The sequence below is a fragment of the Pteropus vampyrus genome, unplaced genomic scaffold, assembly GCF_000151845.1.
Source record: "Pteropus vampyrus isolate Shadow unplaced genomic scaffold, Pvam_2.0 Scaffold35, whole genome shotgun sequence".
In the NCBI taxonomy this organism is placed as follows: domain Eukaryota; kingdom Metazoa; phylum Chordata; class Mammalia; order Chiroptera; family Pteropodidae; genus Pteropus; species Pteropus vampyrus.
Window position 1 is genome coordinate 2975227 of NW_011888816.1, and position 11581 is coordinate 2986807.

An 11581-nucleotide genomic window follows, 5' to 3' on the forward strand; every position below is an offset into this window, starting at 1 on the left:
TTCTCCCAAAATATGGGATGCAAGAGACCAAGAAGGAAGTAAAACAAAATTCAACTGAGTAAATTTGGGGATCTAATTGGTTTTATTAAGAGATCCATGAATTGGGCAGCATCCTATCTAGCAACCAGAAGGGTGCTCCAAGGGGTTGTACAAAATGGAAGGTTTTTATAGGGAAAAGGCTGGGACAAGGGAGCTATAACAGAAGAAAAGAGAGCATTATTTTTAGACCAATACATCTTTTTTGGGGGAGACAGAAGAGGGATGGAAAAGTTTTCATCCACAGATTGCCTTTCCTTTCAATGGGCGACAGAGAAATCCATGTGGCAGATTACCTTCCTGGTGGCTCTTGACCCAAAAATTCCAGACTGGTTGATTAAGATGATATTTCTAGGGGAGGTAGAAATAACAATTAGATTGGGTATTAAATCTAGGTTCGGTATCAAGGGTTTTAGCACAAGTGACGCCATTTGGGGTCTGTGATTTTTTTAACAGAAACTACAGTGCCTCTTATGACTGGTCCTGGAAGTCACACGCTGTCACTTTTGCCATTCTCTATTAGACACACAGGCCACTCCTGATGGGATGTGGGAGGAGGCTACACCATGGTGTAAATGCCAGGAGGTGAGGATCCTTGTCTACGTGGCCCGAGTTGGCTCACCGCCACTTCTGCTTTCTAGTCAGTGGGAACGGTCAAGGAGAAAGAGAAGGCACACACCTTCCTGATAACTAGGTGACTTGGAAATTGCACGGTCACCTCTTTTCATATCCCTCTGGCCTAAACTTAGTCAGATGGCTAGACACAGCTAAAACACCCAGCTGGAGATTGTAGCCTTTATCGGGGCGATCGTGTGCCCAGCTTAAAAATTCTAATACTATATGTCTTAGTTTGGGTCCCCCTGAGCAGAACCTGGGACAGGAACTTGGGTGCAGATAGTTTATTTGGGAGGTGGGCCTAAGGAGTTGGAGGAAGGGGGTAGAGAGTGTGGCGTTAAAGTCTCTGCTTTGGGGGAGGAGGTTCCACTCAGCAAGGACTTCTGGTGTGGCCCGTGCTGGGAGTGGGAAGCTGGGGCGTTTATCTACAGGTCCCACCCTGGGACATGAACTCCGCTGCACTTTCTGGCTACACCCTACATGCCACCAGTCTCCTTAGGGCAGGCATTATGGGCTCACCCTAGTGCCTGTCCTGTAGTTCACTTCTCAGCCCTACCTCATCAGCCCTGAGTGACAGCCGCCACGGCCACCTCTAGGAAGCCCTTGGACCTGGGACTGTATCACCCCCAGACTCCTGGCTGGAAAACTGAGGGCCACCTTGCGGGCTGCTGGCCACCACCTAGAACCCCAATCCAGGAGGCCACAGACTGGCGTCCCTCAGGTCCTCGCTTGCCACTCCATCCTGCCAGGACCCCTCTCTGCCATGCTCCATGCTGGGCACAATGGAAACGTTCAGAAGTTGGAACCATAAATACAAGTTTTAAAAAAAAGTAAGAGAAAGAGGAGAAGGGATGGCTCCCAGTCCCTGCCCCAAGGACTTCTTGGTTCACCTCTACAAGGGGTCGAATGAAGACTCCTCCTGACCGGAGGCCACCCCTTTCCTCTTCCCTGAGGGTCTCTCCATGGCAGAGGTTTAGACCTTTTTACTTCCATGGGGAGGCCCGTGGACTCTGGTTAGGACGGTGTTTTTAAGTGCATAAAAACTAAAATTTAAAGGATGACAAAGGAAACGAAGTGAAATACAGCGATCAAAATACTGAAAACAAATTTGTGTCATAGTGATGCATATATTTCTTAATTCATGTATCAAGTAACAAGATCTAGTGGCGGGTTGAATAACTATGGTGATGAGAGTAAATGACACTTTGGACATCTCCACCAATGGGAATATGAGACGAAAATAGCTAGGATTTCTATTGGTGACAAAGTCACAACTTCTGCCGACACCACTGTGTTTTGTTGTTTACTTTCACGGTAGAAGAAAATGCTCGACTTCAGTTAAAAGTTAATGGGAATAAACTTGTCATTTTCTCCCACCCAAATCTAAGGACCTTCTGATGTCTATTCACATATTCCTTGGAGGTCAGTGGACCCAAGGCTAAGATGCCCTATTCTTTGGGGAGCCTTAAGTGAGATCTGTTGTCATCTTAGGCCACATGGCTACAGTTGGAGATCCTCTCTCCTCCGCCTGGGCTGGTTGCTCTTGAGCCAAGGAGATGCCAGCATGTGTGCATCCAGACCTTGGGGACAGGAAGGAAACTCTAGTTTCAAGACATCATGACCTCCACGGCTTCTAGGCAAGGGCAAAGCTTAAGCAGACTCAGCCCCAGCTTGGAATCCTAGTCACGGAGGAAAGGGAACATAAAGATAGTACTAGTATATGAGTTGAAATGTTGCCAGGACGACCAGCGGGCTGGGGAACCTTGGGGAAGGAGAAAGCATCTCTGATGGGATTCGGGAAGGTGTCATGGAAACGCTGGCCTGTGAGAGTCTAGTGGGGTTTTCAGGGTGGCGGAGGACAGGAAGGGCAGCCCAAGCAGGAGACACAGAGAGCATAATGGGGCTGTGGCTGGAGGTCATGTTAAGACTGGACCGTGAGAGGGTAGGCACGGCCGGGCACAGGAGCAGAGACCGAGGCAGGCGGGCGGGCTGGGCCCCAGCTCCACAGTGCTGAGCCCTCAGGCTCTTCGTCCGTGGAGGCCACCGGTAGGGCTGGTGCAGGCTCCACGGTAAATCTTGGCTTTGGGGCAACCCATCCCAGAAGTGCCAGCTGCCAGGCACTCGAGTCAGAAGCCGCTGCCCTCATTAGCTGGCATGGGATCCGCTGCTTTGAGGCTCAGAGGCCCGGATGTCAGAGGTTTGTAAATGGCCAGATTAGAAAACTAATTGCAGCATGTGCCCTAAGCCTGGCTCAGGCTCGTCAATGCCCAGTTTTGTTTCATTTCTGGTGGGGGCTGTGGGAGCTGCCAGAATAGCTCAGTGGAATCCCTGATAAGCCTGATGGAATGGGGGGGCAGAGGTCTGTGACCTGATGGCTTTAGCTTTGCCTGCCTGGCCCCCGTGCACTGGGCGGTGACACCTTGGAATGCACTCCCCAGGAGCCTTTGGGGGAGCAGGGAAGAGTACGCAGAGAGACCGGCTGGGGCTATGGACTAGAGGCCCAGCCTCCCTCTCGGTCCCACCCTGGGAGGAGGCAGAGCAAATAGGCTACAGGATTGCAGAGCAGAAGCAGCGGATAGCAAGGCCCAGAGGCCGGACTGCATCACTCCAACCAGCCCTGGCCCCAGAGAGGCTCTCTGGCCTAGGCGGCTACTTCTCAGCATCTCAGCTCTGCCCCTGGGTCCTCCACACCCCAGCCCATCCCCAGGTGCCTGGCTCTGCGTCTCCTCTCTGATTCCTCTATCCCTCCTCCTTGAGCTCCCCCAGCCTCTAAGTTTCTCCATAACTTGGCTCCCCACCCTCCTTACTGCCTTGTTGGAGAGGGCTTTCCAAAACACACAATGGACTGGCCACTCCCCTGTCCCCCAGCTTCAAGGGCTCCCAAATGCCTGAAGAAGTTCCTCGGAATGACATCCCAGCTCCCCAGCTCTTGAAGGCTCAGCAAAGCACTTTATGATGGCAGCAATGTAGTTCGGCCTTTTGGCTTGAGTTCCAGCTCTACCACTAGTAGCTGTGTGACTTTGGGAGAGGTGCTTAACTTCTCTGCACCTCAATTTTCTCATCTGAAAAATTGGGAGAGTCATAGGCCTCGAATTCTGGCGTTTGTGAGGGTTAGATGCGTTAGCACATGGAAAGCACTTAGCATAGTGCTTAGCACATAGTAAGTGCTCAGTAAACAGTACCCTTTATTATCTGCTTTAAACCCCCTTACACCCACTGCTGCCCAATATTTTGTCATCTGACAGCCACTCTCAACTATCTCAATGACCCAAGTTCCATCGAGACTTTCCAGTACAGCCCTTTATTAGTTACCTATGATTGTATAACAAATGACCACAAATGTAGCAACTTATAACAATGAACCTTTAATATCTCCCAGTTTCTGTGGGTCAGGAATCTGAGCATGGTTTGGCCGGGTCTTCTCCTCAGGGTCTCAGGGAGCTGCCATCAAGGTGTCAGACAAGGCCGTGGTCTTTTCTGAGGCTCGAGTAGGGAAGGATCTGCTTCCAAGCTCACGTAATCAACGATCTAACTGTAGACAGAGTTAAATTCCTCATTGCTGCAGGCCGAGGGCCTCATTTTCTTGCTCACTGCTGGAGGCTGCTCTCAGCTCCTAGAGGTTGTCTGGTTCCTTGCTTTGTGGGGTTCCCCAACATGGCTGCTTGCTCCCTCAAACCAAGAAGGCAGAGGAACTATAGCAAGATAGGCACTACTATCTTATTTAAGTAACATCGCCACGTAATCACACATATCCCTTTGCCTTTGCCATATTCCACTGGTTAGAAGTAAGTCACAGGTCCCAACCGAGGTGAGGGGATCATATAAGTGTCAACAACAAGAGGCCTTGGGGGCCACCGGTCTGCCACAGGCCCCAACTCTTTATCTCTGCTCATGCTGCTTCTTCTGTCTGTCTGGAAGGGCCTCTTTTCTGTATTTTAAGGTCCCACATAGTCCCTCTCTCCCAATGTTCCCTGAGCACCTTCTCCATGCCAGCTCAGGGCTGGGTTCTCGGGCCATCAGAATGAAAAAGCTAGTCCGGGCCATCAAGCTTTCCCTTCCAAGAAGCTCCCCTTCATCATAATTCTCAGCTCACATGTTTGACGGCTGTTCTGCTGTCATGCGTAATGTTGTAATGACACATTATTCACGTAAACTCTGTCTTGCTGGGTTCAGATTTCTTTCGGGGTCTCGGCCTCTACAAGGTCAGGGCTGAATCTGGGTAAGGGTCAGGGCTTGGCCTCAGGCCCAGCATGAGAATGGATCTCTGAGGACATGTTAGAAAGGGGCTGGGCCTTTGTTTTAGGCTGATCAATGAAAACTGATGAATTTGTTTTCAGAAACTAGCACAGATCTTTTCAGAGGCAGCTATGAGTCCAAAGCTGTTGAGACTCTGGGTTCCCTCCAAGAAATATGGTGGTCACTGACTACGCTGGGGGCTGGAGGGAGCAAACGACAGCAGAAGCCCATTTTTCGTGCTCAGCAAAGCGTCTCTGCTTACCTGGAGAATTGCTAGTTATACGGGGGCTGTGCAATCTCACGCCCCATTTTGGCTCAGAAAAAGGAGTATGTGATCCTGACTGAACCGGGCCTTTACAGGTGAGGGCTGTATCTGAGCTTGACCATCTCAAGAATCCCAGGAATCCCCCCGAGAAGGGGGCCGCTGGACCAGGTCTCCCTGGCATGAAAATCAGTAGAGTATGGCATGGCGGTCACCTGCCACTCCAGGTGTGCGTGTGTGTGTGTGCCCATCCCACTGACGAGGAGGTTGAGGCTGGGAAAGGGGAAGGGATCCGAGGAAGGGACACAGCGAATCAGGGCTGACTGTCCCCACAGCCCCTGTCTGCACCGCTGCTCTGTGGCGTCACTGTCCTTAGGCCTTACATAGGCACGTTGCCTTTGGCATGGTCTTAGGGAAGTGAGATGTGGCCGAAGACCCAGGAGCACGGTCACCTTCTGCCCACCTCCGAAGAAGCTGGAGCCCAGAGAGGACACAGAAGATCCCATGCCACGCAGCACATAGAGCAGGGGCGGGCTGAAATCTGTTTTTTTTTCCCCCCACTTCTGGTGGTCTTTCTGGAGGCCCAGGGGCCCAGGACATACCCATAAGCCTCTGATTCCCATAGGGAGGGTCTGCCTGCTGGCTGCTGAAGCCCTGGGTAATCGAATGTTCCGGTTAATGGAGAGCTATTGCTTAAACTGTAGATGGATTGGAGCCCCACAATATCTAGCTGCTCTGAAGGGTGGCTGAACCCTTTCTGGGGAGGTGGGCAGGCCCCCGAGCACCTGGAACACCACCGCCTCCTGCCCTGGTGAGGCGTGACAGGGTGGTGACATGTCATGGAGAGTAACCAGCTCCTGCTCTGTTCTCACAGCTGCGGGCTGAGGCCTGGAGTACCCACACTGGACAAAGGGCACACATGCCGCCTCAAAGGGCAGGCAGGTGGTGACCAGCACCACCCACTTCCCACCCACACAGGTGTATATTTCCCTGGAGCAGCTGGCTGGAAGCAGCAGGAGTGATTTAGGAGTATCACAGGGTGATTGATCTGTTATTTCTTGCTGCCAAAGAATCATCTAGAAGGAATAAGAGACAAACCCACCTCCCAGGAGTGTAGCTCCATGGCCTGGGTGCTCCCCACTACCTGCGAGGAGCTGAGAGTCTCTGTTGCAGAGTGGGAGACCAGGAGAGAGTTGGTGATCAGACCCTGGGAGGGATGGGACGCCTGGGAGGGATGGGCCACCCTTCAGGCACCTCTGCCTAGGCTTCTGAATGAAACTGGATTGTTCAGGAACAGGGAAGGTGGAGACTTTGCTTTGAGGGTCAGGGGAGAGTTGGTGACCAGACCTCAGGAAATGTCCCATTCCTGTGAAAAGAAGCAATATCAGAACAAAAATGTTCGGTCTCAGAAGTTCTACCGTAAAGTAACTTATTATCCCTTTTTAGAACAGCTAGAGACAAATGCGAGCAAAGATACTGAGGCAGTTTTTTCCTCAACTCTAACCACGACAGAGTCAAAGCAAGACGAATCGATACGCATTTGAGGAAATAAGCAGAGTAAACGGAAGCAAGCTCAGTCTCAGAAACTGTTCTCAAATGTAGCTACTTATTATTTGTTCGAATACAGATATGCATGTGAGCTTTACCTGGGCAAAAAGGCTGAGAAATGCACATTGTTAGCTGAACTTTTTTTCTACTGTGGTTTAGAGCAAATTAAGATGAATCTATGTAGCATTTTTTTTTTTTTTTGCTATTTGAAACATTTTTTAATGGAATGTTCCGAGATAATTATAGATTCACATGCAATTCACATGCAGTTGTCAGAAGTAATACAGAGAGATCCAGTTTACCCAGTTTCTCTCAGTGACAGCATCTTGCAATACTATAGTGCAACATCACCGTCGAGATATTGATGTTGATACAATAAAGATACAGAAGAGTGTTCCATGGCCACGAGAACATCTTCACTTGAGCTCGTGTAGCTACACCCATCTTCCTCCCCCGCCCATTCCGTTCCTGATCACTATCCATGGCAACCTCAAATCTGTTCTCTATTTCTATAATTTTGTCATTTCAAGAACGTTATATAAATGGAACCGTACAGTATGCAACCTTTTGAGATCTTTTTTAACTCAAAATAATTCCTTGGAGATTCATCTAAATTGAGTGTGTCAAAGGTTCATTCTTTTTTTAAATTGCTGAGTAGTATTTGAAAATATGTATGTACCACTGTTTGTTTATTTATTCATTTGTTGGAGGACATTAGGGCTGTTTCCAATTTGGGGCAATTATGAATAAAGCTGGCGGAACCTATGAATACATGAGCAAATTAAGATGAATCTATGTAGCATTTTTTTGGTATTTGAAACATTTTTTAATTGAATGTTTAATTTTGAGATAATTATAGATTCACATGCAGTTGTCAGAAATAATACAGAGAGATCCGGTTTACCCAGAATTTATGTTTTTCTGTGAACATAAAATTTCATTTCTCTGGGATAAAAGCCTAATACTGCAATTGCTGGGTCTTTCAGTAGTCAAAAGTTTAATATCATAAGAAGCTGCCAAGCTGTTTTCCAATGTGGCTGTACCATTTTGCACCCCAATCAACAATGTAGGGGTGATCCAGTTTCTCTGCATTTGGTGGTGTTACTATTTTTTATTTTAGTCACTTTCTAGCCTGTTGCTCCAGCATCATCTGTTGAAATGACTTGTTTGTTCCCCTCTCCATTAAACTGCTTTTGTACCTTTGTCAAAAATCAGCTGGACATAAGTGCGTGGGTCTATTTCTGGATTCTCTATTCTCTTCCTTTGATCTGTGTGTCCATCGGTCTCTAATACCACACAGTCTTGATTACCGTATTAAGCCTTGCCTTTGGAAAGAGTGATTCCTCTTCCTATACTCATACTAGTCTTTTTCAAAATCATTTAAGCTATTCTAAATCCCGTGCCTTTCCATACAAATTTTAGGATAAATTTCTCTGTGTCGATAAAATACTTTCAGGGAATTTTGATAGGAATTACATTAAACCTATCTTTAATATGTTAAAATGTCCACATCTGAACACAGTGTATTTCTCTGTTTATTTAGGTCTTGTTTAATTTCTTTCATCAGCATTTAAAAATTTTCAGGGTACATTCTGTACATGTTTTGTTAGAGCTATACCTAAGTATTTTGTTTTCTTTGGAATGATTGTAAATGGTGTCGTACTTTTAATTTCAGTTCATTGTTAGGATATAGAAATATATTGATTTTTGTTTATTTATGTCACGTCCTGTGATCCTGCTTAACTCACTTATTAGTTCAAGGAGTTTTTTTTGGTAGATTGGGATTTTCGACATAGATAATCATGTCATTGCAAATAGGGACAGTTCTGTTTCTTCCTTTCCAATCTATACGTTTTTATTTCTTTTTCTTCCCTTACTGCGTTGGCTAGAAATTCTAGTCCTATATTAAATAGTAGGGGTGAGAGCAGACATCCTTATCTTGTTCCTGATCTTAGAGGGAAAGAATTCAGTCTTTCACCATTAAGTGTGATGTCAGCTAAAGGCGGTTCTTCTTGATTCCTAGTTTTCTGAGAGTTGTATCATGATGGGCGTTTGGGATGTAAGTGCACTGCACAGTTCGTGTCCCTTGAGACTGGCCTTTTGTACCTCTGTGACAGCAGGTGATTTTCCAGAGAAGGGGTAGAACGTTAGACGCCGCCGCAGCACTGGGGGGATGGGCACCCCCACCCTGGTAAAGAGGATGAGGCCAGGGTGCCATAGCATGAGTTTGAGGCTGCCGCCTTCTTTACTGACCTCCCAGCCAATCGGAGTTGGGAATCTTTTATATCGATTTAACACTTTGCACCTAGGAGCCGTCCGATTTGTGCCATTTGATTTTGCAGCCCACACCAGGCCAATCAACTATGGTCTGGAGGCCAGGTGGTGGTGGTGAAGGTGACCCGGCCCATTTCACTTGTGCAGATGGTGGTGGTGGTACTGCCGGCATTCTGCAAGTCGCACAAGCCCCAGAGGCACCTTTCGCGTTGTAATCATGGAGTCGTGCCCAGAGATGCCATTCACACAGAATACAATGTATAAAGTGCTCGAGGAGTATGAAGGAGTTGAGGGGTTCCAGCAATGCCTCCCCCAAATAGGCCTCTTCAACACACAAATTATTTTGAGCTAAAGGCCATTGAAAACTAGTGGACTCAGGTAGAGCTCTAGAAACAGGGCGTGAGTTCTTCCTTCTGTAACAGAAAGTTACATTTATTATTAAGGAGATTTCCGTTTACAGAGATGTCTCTCTCTCTCCTGTACCAAAAAGAGGGCTCTTACCAACTCTTATCAGTGAAGAAGGTACGACTTAAATCTCCATAACAACCCTCCTTACCACACTTTTCCTGATCCCCTTCCTGTAACTTGCCTCCCCCACCTAGAAGCCCCCGACCCCTTTTCCTTTAGCCTAAGACGGTATATAAACAAACGTTGAATTCTAAACACCCTTCTGAGTTACTCGTCTCTGGCTGCTCCCGTGCGTTGCATGTTCCACGTACATGTTAATACACTTCTGTTTATTTTTTCTCTTGTTATTCTGTCATGTGTTACAGAGCCCCAGCTGAGGACCTAGAAGGGAGGACGGAAAAAGACTTTTTTCCCCTCTCCTCTCTGAGGAACGAGAGTATTTCCCAGAAAGTGAGTTTGTGGAGAACAGCCAGAAGGATAACTGTCCAGCACAAGTGTGCATCAGCCCGAGGGTGTGAAGTGGGGCAGGGGACGCCAGATTGGACGAATCACAGCATCTGGAGCACAGAGGGCTTTGTGTTCCTCATTAAGGATTTGCGTCCGCCTCCTTCCTTCCAGGTGGAGGGGGGGGGTGGTCTGCAAGGGAAAGCAGAATGGGGACACAATCGGAAAGGGAGCTCTCACTTCAGAGCCCCCACCCGAATCTGACCTCTTGGGGTGAGGCCTATGCTTCAAGTCTTTCTGAATTCCGTCTTCCCCATCAAAATGTACCTGTCCTGCGTCATGCCCTCTGTCTCCTGCACAGGAGCTGGCTAGTCTGGTAAACAGCAAACACAGTGATGTGTTAACACACAGAAACCTTGGCAAATATTTGTCTCAAAGTGCCTTTTCTAAAAAGAGAAATTCTAATTGTGAGTCCCGAGCCCTCTGGGGGTGGTGAGAGCTGTTTCTCCAAGATGCAAAAGACATTAATGTCTGTAGAAGACTCTCCAAACTTCTACCTGTCTGTAGAAGGTCTGGGGACAAGATTTCCAGAGAGGCTTTAGGAACCTGCTGCGTTCCGTTGGTCAGTCTGCCAGGATGGTCCCTTGTTCTGAGGACCGCTCTATGGCTGACTGTTGTCTTCAGGGGGAACCCCAGCCATGGGTCATGTGGCATCCTCACCACCAGATGGCAGTAGCACCATGTTGCTAAGGCCTCAGGACACACCAGCCCCTCAGCCCAGTCTGTTCAGGTGAAGTAAATCAAAGGAGGGGTGTGTAGGGAATAGAGGTTGGGCTTTGGCACCGCCCAGGTAAAATGGGAATTACTGCTCTGCCACTTAGCAGCTCCAGGTCTTGGGCAAAGGGCTGGACTTGTGCTTCAGTTTCCTCCTCGAGGGTTAGAACTAACTGTGTCGTGGCAATAGCTTTTAAACAAAGCCCCAATCTTCCAGAATCGTAATTTATTAAGGGTTTGTTATGTATGTTTTAGGCCTGCTCTAAGACCTTTATATAAATTAACACATTTACGCTTCGGGAAAATCCTGTGAAGCACATGATATCATTGTCCTCACTTTCTGATGAGGAAACTGAGGCACAGAGAGGTTCAGGAACTTGTCTAATGTCACACAGCAGAGCCAAGACTCGAACTCAGGCAGGCGGGCTTCAGAGCCCCTCTTGCCTAACTACTATGCTACATCACCTTTAATGCCAACATGTGTTATAATCTACTCCCATGTTACTGTCACTAGCCACAGCTTGTGGCAGAGACTAAGTTGGGAAGTCAGTAAAATTAGAAGAAATACTGAGATGCTTCTTGATCAGGTTGCCCAAAATCCTTGTCAATTTTTCAAGATCTTGATCCGTGTAGACCTCAGACCTTTTGGGAGAGTCTTCTACAGACATTAATGTCTTTTGCATCTTGGAGAAACAGCTCTCACCACCCCCTGCCAATTCCTTCTGCTCGGAGCGGAGGGGTTCCTGCATCCTGGCCTCTTATGGTAAGTGGGGATGATGTGAGGGAGGCATTGCTGGTTCTCTTCTGGGTCCGTTACTCCCTTTGGTACCCATCCCAAGCGTCTAAAACTCATCTCCTAATCCCCCTTCAGACGCCCTGACGACCCCAGCGTTCCCGGTGGGCCAGCGCTGACGTGAGGGGCGGCAGGAGCCCCCCGCGCATCTTCTGTGTGGGGCTCGCCACCCCCGCGGTCCTGGGAGCTTC